The sequence below is a fragment of the Vidua macroura genome, chromosome 10, assembly GCF_024509145.1.
Source record: "Vidua macroura isolate BioBank_ID:100142 chromosome 10, ASM2450914v1, whole genome shotgun sequence".
In the NCBI taxonomy this organism is placed as follows: domain Eukaryota; kingdom Metazoa; phylum Chordata; class Aves; order Passeriformes; family Viduidae; genus Vidua; species Vidua macroura.
The window spans coordinates 22831064-22848197 of NC_071580.1; positions in this window are offsets into that span (position 1 = coordinate 22831064).

Below are 17134 nucleotides of genomic sequence, written 5' to 3' on the forward strand. Positions count from 1 at the left end.
GATTGGCCCTGTGGACTCCAGAGAGATGAACACCTCAGGGCAGGATACAGGTTGTTGCTTGTGAGTGGCATCATCACCCTGCAAAACTCATGGGAGCTCTGCTCCAATGGGGCCTAAACGTTGATAAATAATTAAAATGGTGAGGTGCAAATACAGTGTCCTCATGGTCAGCAGGAAATTAAAAGCTACTTACAAGCTGCTGTTTTGCCTAAACAATGGAGGTAGCATTTGTCTTTAACAAGTGGTTGTTGAAAAACTGTTATTTCAGGAACACACACATGTATAAATTGTTTTATCTCTCTTGTAGTCCTATACTATTAACCTGAAATGAATGTAGTACTGGAAAAAGTAAAAAAGAAAAAAATTTAGTTTTGCACTGTCTGGGAAATTAACTTGTGTTGAGTTTCTGATGACTTAAACTGGTACTGTGAGGCACAGAAAACCTTGTTGTTAAACTATAAATCCAATTTAAATTCCTTATTTGACATTGAATTTGGCCGAAGAATTTGAATTTGGGCTCAAATTCCAGAGATAATATTCTTCCTACCTTTTTTTTTTTCTTCTTTCTAGCTTAAAGAAAGCTGTAAAAGTCTGATGATGGAACTGGCTGGGTACAACATATTGTGTTCCTGACTGGTGGAGGGGGATGTCCCTCAAAGCTCTCAGCTCATGGAGTGCCACAGAACTCTTTTGGCATTCACCTGGTAAAGGTGAAAAGGGCACCTGTGTGCAAAATGGAGATACCCATGGAACTTCAAACACTTCAAACACTGCAATCTCAAATTACAGTGAGACTGAAGAATTTCAGTGGAGCAACTCTGTGTTCTTCCAGGTGACTTCAACAGCTTCTATGCTGGTGGATGCATATTGTTGAATTCTTCAACTTTTAAACTCCCTTTTAATCTTCATGTTGTTGGCACCACAAGGCAGTGCACATGGAACTGCAAGGCTTAACTGTGCAGAGATGTTCTCTAATTTTTTTTTTTACATGAAACGTTGGAGGAATAAAACCACTGTAAGTTAATCTGCAAATTAAATGAGCAAAAGGTTAATTAAATAAGCAAAGGTTAATTTTTCTTAGGAGAATATCTTTCTGAGGGAGTGGAAAAGTAGTGCAGAAATCAGATTTTAGCAAGATTGACAGTAAAATAATTTTTCTTGAAACAAGGGCAAACAGTGCTCTTGTACTACCAAAATACAGTGAAAAAAAAAATAGTGAAATGGCATCTTTCCCTAAAATACTGGCAGTTTTCCCTGTTCATATGGGGGAAAGGATTCTTTCAGTGGTAGGGATTAGAAAACACTGATGTTTTTTTTATTTATTATTTTTTAAAAAGAGAGTAAGAATTTCTTATGTGGTCAGGAGTAAGGTTTGTAATTTCTGTCTCTCTAGGAGCATAGATTTCTTTCCGTATTTTCATTCTCTCACATTCCACTGTTCCTGCTAATGTGCTGTGCAGGAGGAATTGCATTACACAGCTCTGCAGCTGGGACTTCCTGGAGGTTTACATTTTTAAGGTTTTCCCCATCATACCCTGCAACCAAGGCAGCAAATAAATCTTGCAGGTCACATACTATAGAGAGCACATGGCATCTGTGGTGGGGGAGGAATTGCTGTGTGTGCCCTGTGGAAGCCAGGCTGTTCCAAGTGCCCCAGCACTGTTCCGTTCTGTGCCCATCCCAGTGATCTTATTGACATCTCTGAATTTATCCTTGGGAATACTGCGATGTAGCATGAGGGAAATGAGATGCAGTTAGCAAACTGATAATTGAAAGTAATAAAAGCCTTAAGCAAATGCATAAAACTCTTCCCAATCATGGTATTTATGGGCCCAAACTGTTAGAGAGATATTTATAGGTTGGATGGAAATACAAAACATATGGTATTTTCATCCGGAAATATTCTTTCAATTACACCCTGCATGGATCTCATAAACATCCCTCTTTCATCTAAAAATTCTTCAGTACATTAGGTAAGAAACATCATTCCATTTCGTAGGGGGAATGTGGTAAACAAACATCTTGTTCTAACAGATGTTGAAGTGCCTTACAGATTTCAATCAGCAAAAGGAATATTCTATAAGTTTTGGCTCTGGCAGCTCAAAGTAATGCAGCTGTTGGGCCACACATCTTGTATTTTGGTCTTCTATTTGCTATATTGGAGAATGTGTACAATCAGCGTATTTTTTCCTGATTTTCATCTGTAAAGCATAAGCATCTTAATCTGATTTTCATTTTTTCTATGTGCTAAATCTCTCCTGCTTTGCAGATGCAGCAGGCTCATACCTTAATGCTTCCTCGATTGTCTCTGTTGAAGAAATTTTTGAGAGCACCTCAAAAATGCATTGCTGCAATTTAAAATCAAATTATGCATCGCTGTTTCAGAGCAAGCCAGTGTTAACTAAGCAAGTGACTTCTAGAATCTACAACTGGGCTTTGACATAAGCCTGCTGGGAAGGAAGATACTCCAGGAATAGCTGGGAGGGTCAAGTCAAAATGCAGTTTTGTGCCTCATCTTGGCTTTGAGTGAAGCCTGGTCCCAGGCAGTGCAGCTGTTGTCTCTGCCTTTCCGGGAAGGAGGGATCAGCACTGGCTCACAGCTGTCACTTGGGTGGGAGTGAGAAATATTGTGCAATCTTTTTGCTGAAGTGGTGGGATTCATAAATTTTGTGCTTGTGTCTGTCATGGGTAGACAGGGAAGCAGACCTGGGATTCTTTATTGTTTTTTTTTTTTTTTTCTTCCTTTTTAAACACCTTGATGGATCTTGGGAAATTCTGCTTTGTCTGAGGCACCCTGCCTGCAGCAGTTTCCTGAAGGCCAGGGATATTGCTGATGCTGAGCTGTAATGCAGTGCACACCCTGTGTTTGAGCTGTTTGGTGGAGCTGCAGCTCCAGGCTCGAATGGATGTGTTTGATGAGTCCCTTAAGCATGTCACTATCAAACTTGTTCCAGATATTGCCATTTCTTAAGGCAAGTTCCCATCCTGCCTCACTTGTGTGGTTGCACCTTGATTCCACCAGCGCCTCTTTTGGTTGATCAACTTTCCTGTACAGAAGTCAGTCTGTCAGGCATGCCTCACGTTAAACCAAAATCAACTGGTTTTGTTGACTTATCTGTATTTGTCTTGTTGATTTGTTGAGGTATTGGGAACACTCATCTCTGCTCAGGAGGTGTGTAGGAGGATCTCAGCCCAGGAGATGGCCAATGAAAGTTACAGCTTTGGTGCTTGCCCAAGGCTTTAAAGCCCCTTTATAGAAGTTTCCTTCCCACGTTTTCCATCTTTTTTTCAGCTTTAGTGCTACTGATCTCCCATCTGCCTCCTGGTTTGACTGCAGTATTTATGGAACACCTCTTATTCTGGCTCTTTGAAGTTACAGGATTCCTCAATGTCCTTCAGGATCACTGTTGCCTATAAGGGCTGCACACAGTTAAAGCAAGCATCACAATGTGTTACTTTTTTCTTCCTCAGCTCCTTCTCTCTGTTCAGTTTATTCTATAACATGCTGGAGAGAGAAGTGTCTACTTTGGAGTTGTTTGTTTTTGTCCTTTGGTTTTGATTTTAACTTGCAGCACAGTGAGAGTTGGTGAAAAGTACAATTCTTTCCAACTTCTTGATCCTTACTGGATTCTTGTAGGGAAGGTGAAGTTTATTGGCATGTCTAATGGGTGTGTCTGTATGGCTACATCTTCAGTGCAGATCATCCTGTGGCTCCCATTCAGAGTCTCTTGGCACAGTGCTTCTCTGTATTCAAAATGAAAACAACAGAGAAACAATACAATTGGATGGGAAAATAAGTTCTCTTAGAGGCAGGGAGCACTAGAGGAGCTAATTTGCCTGATTCTCTGCCACACACATCACTGATCAGTGTATATAAATTATTCAGATGTTAAAAGGATCACAGTTGTAAATACGAAAGGGTTTTGTAGCAATAATCACAACAAACCTATTCTGCTAAATTACTGAAACAAATTATTCATGTCATCATCCTGCAGTTTTTTCTGTTTGACCTTTAAACTCTGGAATAAGCTTTGGGTGTAGAATTCTGTGGTAGGAGGGGAAGCCATGGTGACCGTGGCAGAGGGTTCTCTGTGGATTCTCCCAAATCACAGCAGCACAGTGGGCAGGAGGTATCAGCAAGGCTCGTGACCCCTCACTAACCTGTGCATGAGTGATTTTTCTGAATCTCCCATCCTCCAAATGTGAACACTGCTTCAAAAGCATTGGGAGTGATTTTGGGGGAAGGTCAGTGTTTAGTTCTGTTAGCCACAATGTTAAAACCCATAGTGACAGGGAAGTGTAACGTGGGAAGAGCAACTCCCCATTAATTTTGAAACCTCAAGATATCTTGAGGATTCTCATTACTTCAAATAGTAGGTTCAGAGAATCACATGGACATAAAACTCAAACAAAAAATAATATTACAGAACTTACTGTTGGTAAAGCTCTAAGATCAACACAGTACAATATAATTTAACCCAGGAAATCTGTTATAATTCCAGAGTGTTCACCTGTATTTGTGCAGGCTGAAATAACTAAAGGATGCTCATGGGCTTACTGACCCTGGGTGTGGAGCGGGGACAGGCTGGTTGGGCTTTGGTGCCATTTGCAGCCTTGCCTGTCGTACTGGTTTAGTTGGGAGAAAGTTCTCTGTCCAATGCTGTGTTAAGCCCTGGCCCTCTGTCCCAGCTCTGTGCTGTGTAAGCTATACAGAATAAATTGTAGTCTGGCAGGAGACAGAAATATTGATGGAAGGGCTTTTTTTTCTGAACAGGTAGCCTGAGGACCCTGTAAAGATCTTGGGATGCACTTAGAACTTAATAACACACAGGATAAAAGTAAAATTTTCTTCTAGATGTCTCCCTATGAATAATAAATTCATCCTCATAGCAGGTGAGAGCCATCTTTCTTCATTCATGCTTGCAAAGACCCTACTGTTAAGTGGTGATGTAGCCTGTTTGACTTTTTCAGGTTGAAGAAGTCCCCTGCCGAGACAGTTTTGTGAAGCTGATGTCAATGGATGCAGCTTCAGCATTTCCTCTTTTATGGGTGAATTAGTGCTGTGGAAAAAAACAGGGAAGGGCATTGCTGCTCACATTTGGTTGCTGCTGCTGCCAACAGTGCAATGCTGGTCCAGCCAACTGCCCTACAGGCTGTGCAGCAAGCAGGTGCTGCCCTAAAAGGCCTGGCAGGATTCTTTTTCAAGATTTGATTGCAGTACCATCATCCTGGGAGATGCTTTATTTCACGAATGTGAAACCTCCCTGGGAAGCCTGTGAGCTCCTGGGTTCACCTTGTGAGGGCAAAGCATCAGTGGGCTGAACACCCAGCTTAATTTAAAGCAGGAAATAATTAATAGAAGTTTGGATGTTCATTTTGAGATGGGAGAAGTTCTGTGCATGGGGGAACAATGCTAAGTGTCAATGATTGCCCTTTGTGTTCTGTAGAATTTTTGCATTAAGAGGGAGCAGTAGCCCCATGTTAAGCTCTGGTCTAAGCTATTATCTCACATCAACTGCCACACCTAGAGGTGTTACAGCACGGTGAAACCACTTTTGGGAGAGAGGAACAATGTCTTTAGGGGACCAACACTTGAAAAAATATTGCAATTTCAGCATCTGACTGGTTTCTAGATAAAGACAGATGACTCTTCTGCTCCACAAGAAGGCGTCCACTGCTGCATTCCTCTGTGGAAGATGATAGGCTACCTTCACATCAAGCAACATGCAATTCTTGGTATAAAAAAGCAAATCCTTGAAAAATCTCTCGTTCTTGCCAGTTTCCAATAAATCATTTGTCCAAGGCAAGCAGATGAAATGCTGCCTTAGAATCTCATGGCCTGCTTTGGTCAGTTTAAGTGAATAATGCAGCTGCCTTGTGGCTCTGCATCTGTTTGGGGCAGATGATCTAAGCAAATATCAAAATTGTGTGAGCAAATCCCTTCTCCCTCTAACTTCAAAACCTGTAGTGGTATTGCACCACTAGGGTTGGCTTGACCCATTTTCATCTAAGAGCAGAACTCCTGCCAAATTTGAGGATAAGCATGACATCCATTACACTGATTTATCAGAGTGAAAGGGGAGTTGCATTAGTAGTTTTGGAATTTATTGTAGTGGATAAATGGTATTTCCATCAGCAAAAGAATGAGAAAGTTGATTTATAACAGATAACTCCAATAATTTCTGAATTTCCATATTAATAGAAAAGTGGTACTGCCATTTTTGCTATTATCCCCATATGTGCCATCTTCTTATAAATATGGAAATTTGGCAATTATCTGAGAACTACTTTATTTTCAAATTATACCGTAGAAATTAATGAATGGATTTTTTTTTTGGACTATCATATTTTTAAGTGTTTTATTGGATCCGGACTACTGTATTGAAAGATAAACTCTATTTGGCAATGTTTGATACAGTATCTAAAACTAGATGCCTGCTAATTAGTTAATTTTCCTTTAACCAAAAGCACAGAACTGAGCCATACTCAGATTAGATGCTATTGATTTGTCTCCTTCTGTTTTATGACTTTCAGGATAATGTGCTGAATAGGAACTTGCAAAAGATATATTGCTCCTGGAAAGGGAATTCATGTAAACAGTATTGATGGTGAATAAAACTAATGCTAAAACTCTATCTCAGCACCATAATGTGGTGACAGGGTAAATATTAACTCCTGCAGGAATGAGCCCTTCCATACCTGCTGGTGGTTTAGGAATGTGGTGCCAGCCATATGAAAGGAAGAACCTGATGGATAGCACAGTACCTGGAAGAAGAAGCAGTGTCTGGGGTTCAAGTTGTTCAGGAGGAAAATTGTCCTGCTGGAGGTTTGATTACATAAAATCACACAGCTTTTAAACTATGAGCAGACTTCACATCAGAGCTGTCCTGTCGTTTTGGGGCTACTCTCCAGACACTCAGCTCAGGTAGCCACATGGCTCCTTTGGGTCATTCTTTAGTGTTGATGCAATAAAAAACAGAGTGGAAGTTATGGAAATGGGTTTATTTCTGGTGAAAAAGCAAATTTCCCCCTCCCCCCCATTACAAAAGCCATCAGAGCAGGTGTCTGCTGATGGGGCTTTCCACAGTGGAGTTCTGAACCACTCAGCCAGTGGGAATTGGCCATGTGAAAGTTGCTCTTCTTTCTGGAAAGATGCCTATACCTGAGGAGTCATGGCTGTCTTAAATTCTGTATCTAGGGGCTTCCATGATGAGAAGTTAAAACTTCCTCCTACATATCTCACTTTGATTTTTTTTCTTAGTGCAGTGTTCAACTCAGGGAAAATAGATTTCAGAGGGAAGCACCATTTACTGGGAGAAGCCTTATTCCTGGGGAGCAAAACACCTTAAAAATGTGCTTGCATTTGCTCTTTCAGTTAGATGTTAGATACATTATACTGGCTTATATTTACATGGGAGATTAGCAGTCTGTATATCACAGAATTGTTTCACTTGAAAAGTTGATGTATATGACATTACTCTATGCCTTTTTCTCCAGTTAAACACAAGAAATTTATGGTGAGGTCCCCATGTGCTTTTCTCACTGCAAGCACTGCTGACAGATTAAGTGATGCTCCATTTCATGTAACACCTGGGTTGTGTGAATTGATAGGAGCAGAGCTGAGGCACAGGCTTTAGTATACCTTGTTCAAATTTGGAGCAAGTGTCTTAACACTTGGCAGGGGGAAATGTTCTTTGTAAATTTTCTTTATCAAAAAAGGAGTTTGTGTGCAGATATCAGTAGAGGCTGAGAGTGCAATGTGGGAAAGCAGTGATTGGGATGGCCTTCATGGTGAAAAATATTGAGGAAACAGGTCATTAGACATGGACATTGTGTTAATAAGGAAAAGAGTTTGGAAAAGGATTTGGCATTTTTATGTATATGAATGGTCCAAAGTTAGTTACCAAGCACTGATTTTTACCAGAGTGAAAATCTGGCTTTGTGAAGATCTGGCTTTCTCAGAATGTTCTTTCTGCATCACTTGCAAGATGTATGATTTGCCTTTTGTCCTTGTGTGGGTAAAAATGCCACATTCCCTGAGCTGTGAACCCTGTTGAGGGGAAAAGCCACATATGGACTGTCAGGGACTGAAACTGCTCCCATTTACAGCACTGGCCACTCCAAACATCACAAGGATTTCATCAGCCTCACTTTGGGAAAACAAGTGATGTTTGACTTGCAAATTGATATTTCAGAGCTGGCTTCAGCAATCTTCCTGTGGCTTGACAGTTGGTCTGCAACACGTGAAACAGGGTAAATTCTCTTTCATATTTGAGATTGGAAGCAGGCACCTTGAAGCATATCTTGAATGTGCTTCTGTTCCATATGGAATAATGAGAAAAGATTTTTTTTAATGTTTCTGTGGCCTTCCTGTTAAAATACAAACTCAGTCTGGGGCACTGGGAAGTACAGAGCTTGGATGTAACAATAGTTACACAGTTCTGGGAATTTTGCTGCAGATGATGTCCTGATATGTTTTTAAGGAGTCTGTCTTCCTTTCAAGCTCTGCCACTTTTATAACCATCCATTAATATTTTCTGTGCACCTGAGTAACAGTGCCTAGAAGTTATCTTTCCACCCTGCTCACCTTCTAATCAGGCTCAGGATATTTTTTTCTGAGGAGCTGAGTGTCTCAGCTGTGAAGCAGATGTTTTGTTCCACACAGAATGACAGAACAAGTAAATAGGGAAAATGGAAGGACTGTTGAATGCATTTGGTTTTCTAACGTGTCATTGTCGCTACCATGCACTATTGCTTTTCGCTGCCTCCCTCTTGAGATAAAAATGGGTTTAGTCCTTGAATTTATGAAGTTCAATTCTTCTTTATAGATTCACAGCCTACAGACTTGGCCTTTGACTGGCTCTTCAAATAGAAGTGATTTGATTTGCATGTTTCCTCCATTTTCACTCTGCTTCAAAAGCATCTGTCCACAGGCTGATGACCTTACCTGAACTTCATCCCTGGGTGCATGGGATGCTACTTCACCTGGCTTCAGGGTAGGTTTTCCCTATGATTCAGCACAAGTTAATTAACTGGTTTCCTTGGACTTCATTTAGGGAAGATTGCATGGTGTGGGGAAAGGTAACAGGCCACGAGTTCTAGCTCTAAGAGTTTTTCCAGCTGAAGGGGCTTCTGAAATCTTAGGCTGAGGAAAAAGAACATTCACTAATCACCTGACAGCTTCAGTTTTCTCACTCATTGTAGTGGAGCTCACATACTGCTGCTCTGCTCAGTCACATGTTTTGGCCTGGGAAGTGCCTTTCCCTTGGGAGTGATTAAATGTAGCTGTTTGGAAAGACTAAAGCATCACTCTTCAATCTTTGGCACACTGGGCAAACAGATCAGTATTTGTGGGAAATGGAAAAATACAAACTTCCACAGACAAGGAGGGTTTGATCTGCAGCCTTGGAAGAAGCTTGGATTAATGTAAAAATAAAACTACACAGACATTAGGCAGAAAAATCATAAACTTATGTTTCTGTAGTTGTAAGTAAGAATATGCCTTAAGTAAGTGAGAAACTGCATTGATAAGATGTGACGGGTTTATAATGTAGGGGTGTAATTGGATAGAGTAGCTGAGAGTTTAGAGGTTATAATAGAAGCATGTGTGTGCACGTGTGATAGGAGCCCATTGGGTAAAAGTATCTACAGTGTAGTAGATGTAAGTAAAGGTGATAGGTTAGAAAAGCAAAATAAACTTTGTGGCAAGTGTCCATTTGATTAGAAAATTATGTATTAAATAGATAATATATATATATTCTTATATATATATAAGATATATATATATTCTTATTATATAGAATATATGTATAATATATAGCTATATAGATATATATAATATATCTATATAATATATCTATAGATAATAATATATATAATATATAGATATATATTATATATTGGAAATTATGTGTTATAAATGATACATTATATATATTATATATATATATATTCTATTATTATATATTAGAAAATATATATTGCCTTGTAATGAAGAACTTGTGACTACGAGCTGTGGCTGACTGCTTGCTCTCTTAAACCTAACGGCCTCTGAGACTGATGTTCATTTGAGCAATAAATTGGTTTTAGCCTGACTGTGGTCCCAACCCTTCAATTAAAATAATAATAATAATAATAATAATAATAATAATAATAATAATAATAATAATAATAATAATAATAATAATGTATTCATAATAATAATAATAACAAGTATTCAGTAATAATAATAAGTATTCTCCATAGGGGCAGAGCTGCCCCTGTTCTGAAGGCAGCTTTTAAGCTGATGGTGGGGCAGTGGGTCCCAGCTCACACAGCTCTGCCTCCCCTGTCAGCATGTGAGGCTGGGCTCCAGGGATCTGCCTGCCTGGCTGGGCTGGAGACAGGGCTGGGTGGCTCCGTGGTGCTGCTGTGCTGCTCCTGGGGCTGCTCAGCTCATGCAGAATTGGCCTGGGACCCCACAGCAGGTTGTACAAAGTCACAGGCTGGACAGGCCTTCAGGGAATTGCTTGAGAAAATCAGGGGTGAAAGGCAATGGTTGCTTAAGTGTGCTGTTCAAACAGCTTGGCTGCTGTGATGCCTTAAGGAGCTGGAGCTAGAGGGAGTTCAGAGCAATAAAGTGCAGATTTATTGAAGAGCTTTCAAAGGCAGGGCTGGAGCCACAGTCGTGGCTCTGCCCAGATGGCTCCAAGGTGGGAGCAAAAGAGGACTTGGTCATGAGATCTCACATTTTTATGGGTTTTAGTCCATTTGCATATAGGAGTTAACTGTCCAATTAATAGCTTCAAATGATGAAGTTTCATCCTCCTTACTTCCTTGCCCACTCTCCTCTTCTCACGTCATTTAAGCTTTGGGCCTGAAGTTTGAAGAGATTGTCCTTGAGTGTCCAATTAGGAATAGGATTGTTTGTCTTCATCACCCTGTGAAAAGATCCATGTAACACTTAATATAAAGCTAAAAGCTGCACACCAAAACAGAACAGAAAAACTAAAAACCCAAGGTATCAGCAGGGGATTGGCTTTCTCTGCAGAGTTTATTAGAATGAAGCCTTTTTGTGCTAGCTGCAAATCTGGCCTGGTTCACCCATGGTGGATTTTCAACATGAAACTAGAGAAAAGATATGGTTCCTAGAACCCAGGAGTGTCCCCCTTGCTGCCAGTGATCACACAGGCTTTTTGTTCCATGCCAGAGACCTGGAAGAGATTGCAGTTGGGATGTATCCAATTCAAATGGACATTGTGCTGGCCTTGCTGTTGATGCAAAGCTTTTTGCTTTTGTCCTCACATCTCTGGATTAACGTTGGCTTCTGCTAATGAGACTTAAAAGGAGTAAGAACTGACCTCAAATTAAGACTGGGCTATTCCTGCAGAGCCATCCAAACTGTTTATTATATTGATCAGTTAAGCCCCATGAATTCTTCAAGTTAGTCAATGATGTGAACTGACAAGTTAAATTATTACAGTGAAAGCCCTGCTGTGCTAACTTAATTTATGTGCAGGGCCTCAAAACAGATTTTTATCTGACTGCTTGTTTCTTTTTTTTTTTTCCTTTCTATATTTTTTTCCTTTCTATTTTTTTTTTTTTTTAAGACTAAAGTGAGAATTTTCTTTTTGAAAAGCAGAGGTTTCTTGTGAGGATAAATCACATCAAGTCAGCTGTCCAGTGAAGCTACAAATAATGCTGCTTTTATTTTAAATTCAATAATACAGGCATCTAGAGCTATAAACACTTTCTACAAGTGTGGCCCTAGGAAGAGACAGACAACTTGCATCTGTGTTTTATTGTTAGCTTACCTGCCTTGAGATATTTCGATTAAGGGCATGCTTTTGATGTGAATGAGAAACTGGAGAGGAAAGCCTCATGTGGAAGAAGCACAAAACTTGTAGATTCTGATGGGTACAGCCCTGGGAAAAAAGAGGGAAAGTGTTTTCTGCAGTGCTGCAGCCAGGTCTCCATTCCTCACTCGGAGCACCAGGGCTCAGAGCCATGGAAATGCTGCTGGAATGCTGTGCCAGGTCAGCCTGAAGGGTGGGACACAGTTGTGTCCTCACAAAGCAACCTAAAAGGAGGTTTGGTGTCATGGCAATGAAGCTGATGACAGCCTGAAAGAGAGGAAAATGAAATGGATTTTTGCCTCTTTACTGTATGCTTAGCCCTCAAGTGAGACAGCTCAAGGAAAAAAAAAAAAATTGCTGCCTTGCAGAAAAGGAGGAAAAACTCATTTTGGCAGGTTTCCTTTGCATATAGCTTGCCCTGGTGTGTTACTGCATAATATCTTCCTGCTGTTGTGTTGCATTTCTTTGGAACAAAGAAGTGACTTTTAAATGGTGCCTGTGAATGTATTTATGAGGAATCAGGCTTAGAAACAGTGATTTTAAAAAAAAAATCTCTAAGCTGATAGTGGATTGTGGGCACTGTTTGGATAAGGAACAAAGGCTCCATCCATGCAACATGCTTTCCTTGCAGTCTTACATGTGGGCTGAGCTGCAGCAATCTGTGACTCTGGGCTAGGTGCTCACATTTGGGGTTGGTGGACCCCACAACCTGCACACTGGCAGATAAAGTTATTCCAAGGACTAAATAGCCATTAATGATATTATTAATAGTGCAGCCATTAGTAGTTGGGACTGACTTGTTTGACTCCTCATTGTGTTTTTGTTTCACTCATTTCATATTTATAAGTGTTTTGTAAACCAAAAGAGATCTGCAACTTCATATTTAATTATTTAAAAATTATTGTCTTGGCAAATGGCCCTTTCCAAAATGCAAATATCTAAAATTTGTGAAGAGCAAGAACAAGATTTTTAGGTTAAAGTATGAGTCAGTGATGCTGATTTATAAGAAACCTGGGAATTAAATCCAAGATTTTCACTTAAATAATGGATATTTATTTTTCTTTTTCAAGGACATTATCTTGCAGTGCAACCAACATCCTTAGAGCCCTCTCCACATGCATCTCCATAGATGCAGAGCCCAGCCCTTCACCAACAGATGCCATGAAGCTGAAGCTCAGCAGGAAGGAACCTGCTGTCCCAGCTGCAAACCCACAGTGCCAGGCAGCAGAGCTGCTTGAACATCCTGTACCAATACCAAAGTCTCTTAAAGTCAAGTGGATGCTTTCTATTGCAGTGTTTCTAGCACTTGCACTACATATTCCTGTGGGTTTTTTTTTTCTATTGTACTTGTCCTACTCAACAATATAATTATCCGTGCTCATGATCTACACAGTACCCTTTCAATGTTGTATTTGGCTGCTGAGTTCTGAGAACTGGGCAGACTTAGTGCACTTATATGGACACTTCTACGTCCTCTCACTCTAACAGGGTGCTCAGGTAGCTGTGCAGACACTCAAAGGAGCTTTTAGAGTTCTTTTCAGGTTCTTATTTATGTAAGTTTTTTGCATTTTGACTTTGAGGACACAAATAAAAAAATGGAAATGATTTGCCTGCAGTCAACTTGCAGCTGGTGAGTTGTTCAAAACAATATATATATTATTTATGCTATATATATATATACTATATATACGCACACTATATATACTATATATACACTTTATATATACACCATATAAAGTATATAAATAAATAATTATATATATATATACACTATATATATATAAAATATATATAAAAATATATATATAGTATGTATTTTTAGGGTTTTTTTGCCAATTAGTCAAAAAGTTTTGGTCTGATTTTTACCCATACACTCTTGAAGATAGTTGTGTCTATATGTATATGTACACATGTATGTAGAAAGGTTGGAAACTCCCCTAGACTTCAGTGAAATATTTCAAAGGTGATGACATTTCTCACTGGGCATGGGTTGGGCCTTGAGGAATAGGGCTATCAGCCTGGGCTCCATTGTCAGCTTTCAACAAAGGTTTTCTTGAGGTGTGTGAGCTCTGAGAGCATCCTCTCAGAGGGAGATGCTGTCTGCAGCCAGCTGCAGTCCTGGAGAGTTCAGTGCCTCTTGCAGGACCACTGTTTATGGGGTCACAAGATGGTTGGCTTTAGTCACAAAAATTGAAATTCCACCCTGGCCACAATCCAGGTTGGTAATTTCTGGAGTTTGCAAAACTCCAGCACATTTTCATGCCACTCAGGTTACAGTTCAGGTGAGGAATGTCCCAGGGTGTGGCTGACTATTCCCACTCTCACCAGGCAGCAGGAGTTCCTGGTACACTCAGTGCTGCTCCCACCTCATCCACTCCAGAATTGCCAGTACAGCCCAGGGCTGCTTCACCACTCAACCCCTTACACAAAGACCAAGGCCTGACAGAAATTCTTGAGGTCATGGAGCAGATCTTATATAATTTTTCTTTAACTAAGGGAGATTTCCTGCAGAGATGTCTTTGTGTAGGGGCCACTTTCAAGGCAGCTCTTCACGACAGGGAGCAGCATATGCAACCAAAACCATCCCCATTTATAGTGAGTCACTGGCACTAAATATAGAGCACTTATTTTACTGCTTCTGGCTGATGCTGAGCTAAATTTGAAAGACAGAATAGGCAATTCCAGTTCTTACTACGGGCGCCATGATTTTTTTGGGTATCTGAACTGCCACATGCCCCTTTTTGTGTTGTCTTTGTTTAGTTTTCTTCATTCCACAGTTATTATCAGAGGTTCAGTGAATACTGCACACCACAGCCTGAGAGACACACACTGGAATCCCTGGCCACCCTCACTCTTCTCTCTCCCTGTCAGAAATGTCACTTGCTCCTTATGCTGCCCATCCTCCCTCCTCCCAAGACACTGAAGCAAAGATCTTGAGCAGCATCTACCTGACTGAATACCTTCCTGACCCTGGGTTTTTTTCTCATCTTTTCATGTTCTAGGTGCTGAACTAACAATTCTGGCTGCTCAGGACATCACCAGGGTGTCTCACAGTAGGAGTTAAAACAGACTCCTGAAGACATCTTTCTGTGATCTCTCCAAAGTGGAATTCTCCCAGAGGGAAGAATTCCTGTTGCCTATGAGGGCATTTGCTGACCAAAAATAATTTGAATGAATCCTTGAAGGTTAGCACGTTTTATTTTACTTCAGTTGATGATTAAAATGGTGTTATTTCCAAAATATGCTTGGCTTCCACGTGCTCTCCTGTCAGCTGCACCCAGACACTTCCATGTCAGTGGAGAATGTCTCTGGTCATGCCAGTCCCCCCTCATGTCCTGCCTCACTGAGCCCTACCAAAACTGTGACTAGTCTGGCTCTTGGGGAGCAGATCCCAGTAAAGATGGCAGTAAAGATGATGGGCTTTATTCTGTATTTGAGTATTTGCTGTGAACCTGAGTGCCTGCGAGTCCCAGCTGAGGAGGGGCAACCTTCTGCCTCTCAGTGCCTTGCACATGGCAGCAGCCATGAAAATAGCTGGACTGTGGGAAATAGTAAAGGTAAGATGATTTCCAGAAAGCTGTAAAAGCAGACCTTAGAAACAGAAAGAACAGAAAACTCAGAACTAGCTGCAGCTGCAAAGTCTGAAAGTAGAAAAAAGTTAAAATAGTACAGCAAGCAAGGACATGAAACAATAGCTTGAGCTTTAGGCTTGGCTAAGATAGATCTTAAGACTGCAGGAAAAGATGCTTAGCATGATAGTAGAAGGTTTTAAGCTTAATACTGGAGTATTGTGTATTGTTAATAGAGAGCAAACAAGCCAGCATTGTGTGAAGCAGGTGTACCTGTGCTTTTAGTGATTGGCTAGAACAACTGTCTGTGAGCTTTAGCAATGTGCTGTTGGCTGGGAAGTTTTTAAAATGCTCTGTAACAAAGAACTCTTTGTCTGCTACTGGCAAGACGTGAGCCTTTGCCATCTCTGTATTGTCTCAGCCCTGTAATGAGACTGATGCTGCAAATAAAGCTCAAGGAACGAATCCCAGCAGTCCCATCCTGTTTGTGAAAAAAACTCCAAACACACTGGACCAGAGTGCTTAATGCTTTCTAAACCACCTCAGGCTTGGAGGTGCCTCAGGCACCAGTTTCAAGCCACAGAATGATCAGGACAAGTGTCTCAGTGAGAATCACTGCTGTTCCTTTGCTCTGTTATTTTCCTGCAGACAGAGAATATTTGAAAAAGGTTCTGTTATTAAAATATCCTGTAGTCACCTGTATTCCAGTCTGAAACAAATGGTAGCTGATTACAGTGGAGAGCTAAATAACTCAAAACATATATTCCTACTCCTTCGTTGCCTGACTTAACCAAAGTTGGTCCCAAGCATTCTGGAAAATGCCTAGAAAGACTTTTCAAGACCATATCTTCCATTAGTGCTTTGGCTTGGGTTTCTGTGAGCACATTTCACTGACTAAAAATAAAAAAACTAAAGAAACTCAGGGGTGGGACAGTGCACCAAACTCCCTGTGAGCTGATAGGACCCATTAGTGCTGGGCCTTGCAGGGAGCACACACATGTTAACAGAAAGTACAACACCACCACCTTTTAGTTGAGTCTCACTTGTCATCTCTGCATTTTACCTGTTGTCACTCTGAAGACTTCCTTGGAAAAATTCTTCCTCTGACTTCTGCAAGGGTGACTGCTAAAGAGCATTTTGAGACTCTCCTGCTGTGACAAGTCCCTTCAACAGCCCTTTCACAAAACCAGAAGAGCAAATGCATTTGAAAATAGCTTAACTGCTTCCTTTGAAAAGGTTCTAAATGTTACTTTTAGTGTTTAAATCAAATTCTTTCTTTTCTCTCAGAAACAAAATTGGCCAGCTAAGGAGAACAGACTGGATATAAATATAAAGAAGTTTTTTACATATAAAACTGGATATGGGACTTTTCCACTTCTCATTTGATGGCAGGACTTCCAGGCCAATGATAAATGGCTTGCACCAACAGTCTTTTCCTTCTGAACCCCAGCATTGGGCACTGAGCTATCTCTTCCTGCTTCCTAGTATTGCCTGTGCTAAAAAACCCCACACTTGATAGAAATATCTGGAATTTAATGCTATACCTTTTTCCAGAGGATCCTGCCATCTGAGGATTGTCAGTTGTGTTATTCCCTCTGACAGGTCTCATCTATCCATCCTCAGTGGGCTGTTATAAGTTTGTTTCCCATGATAATCCTTTCTAGTGACATTTTACCTGCATATTATTTTCTCCAAAAGTCTGCATGCAAGATTTCGTGGTAGAATGGATCT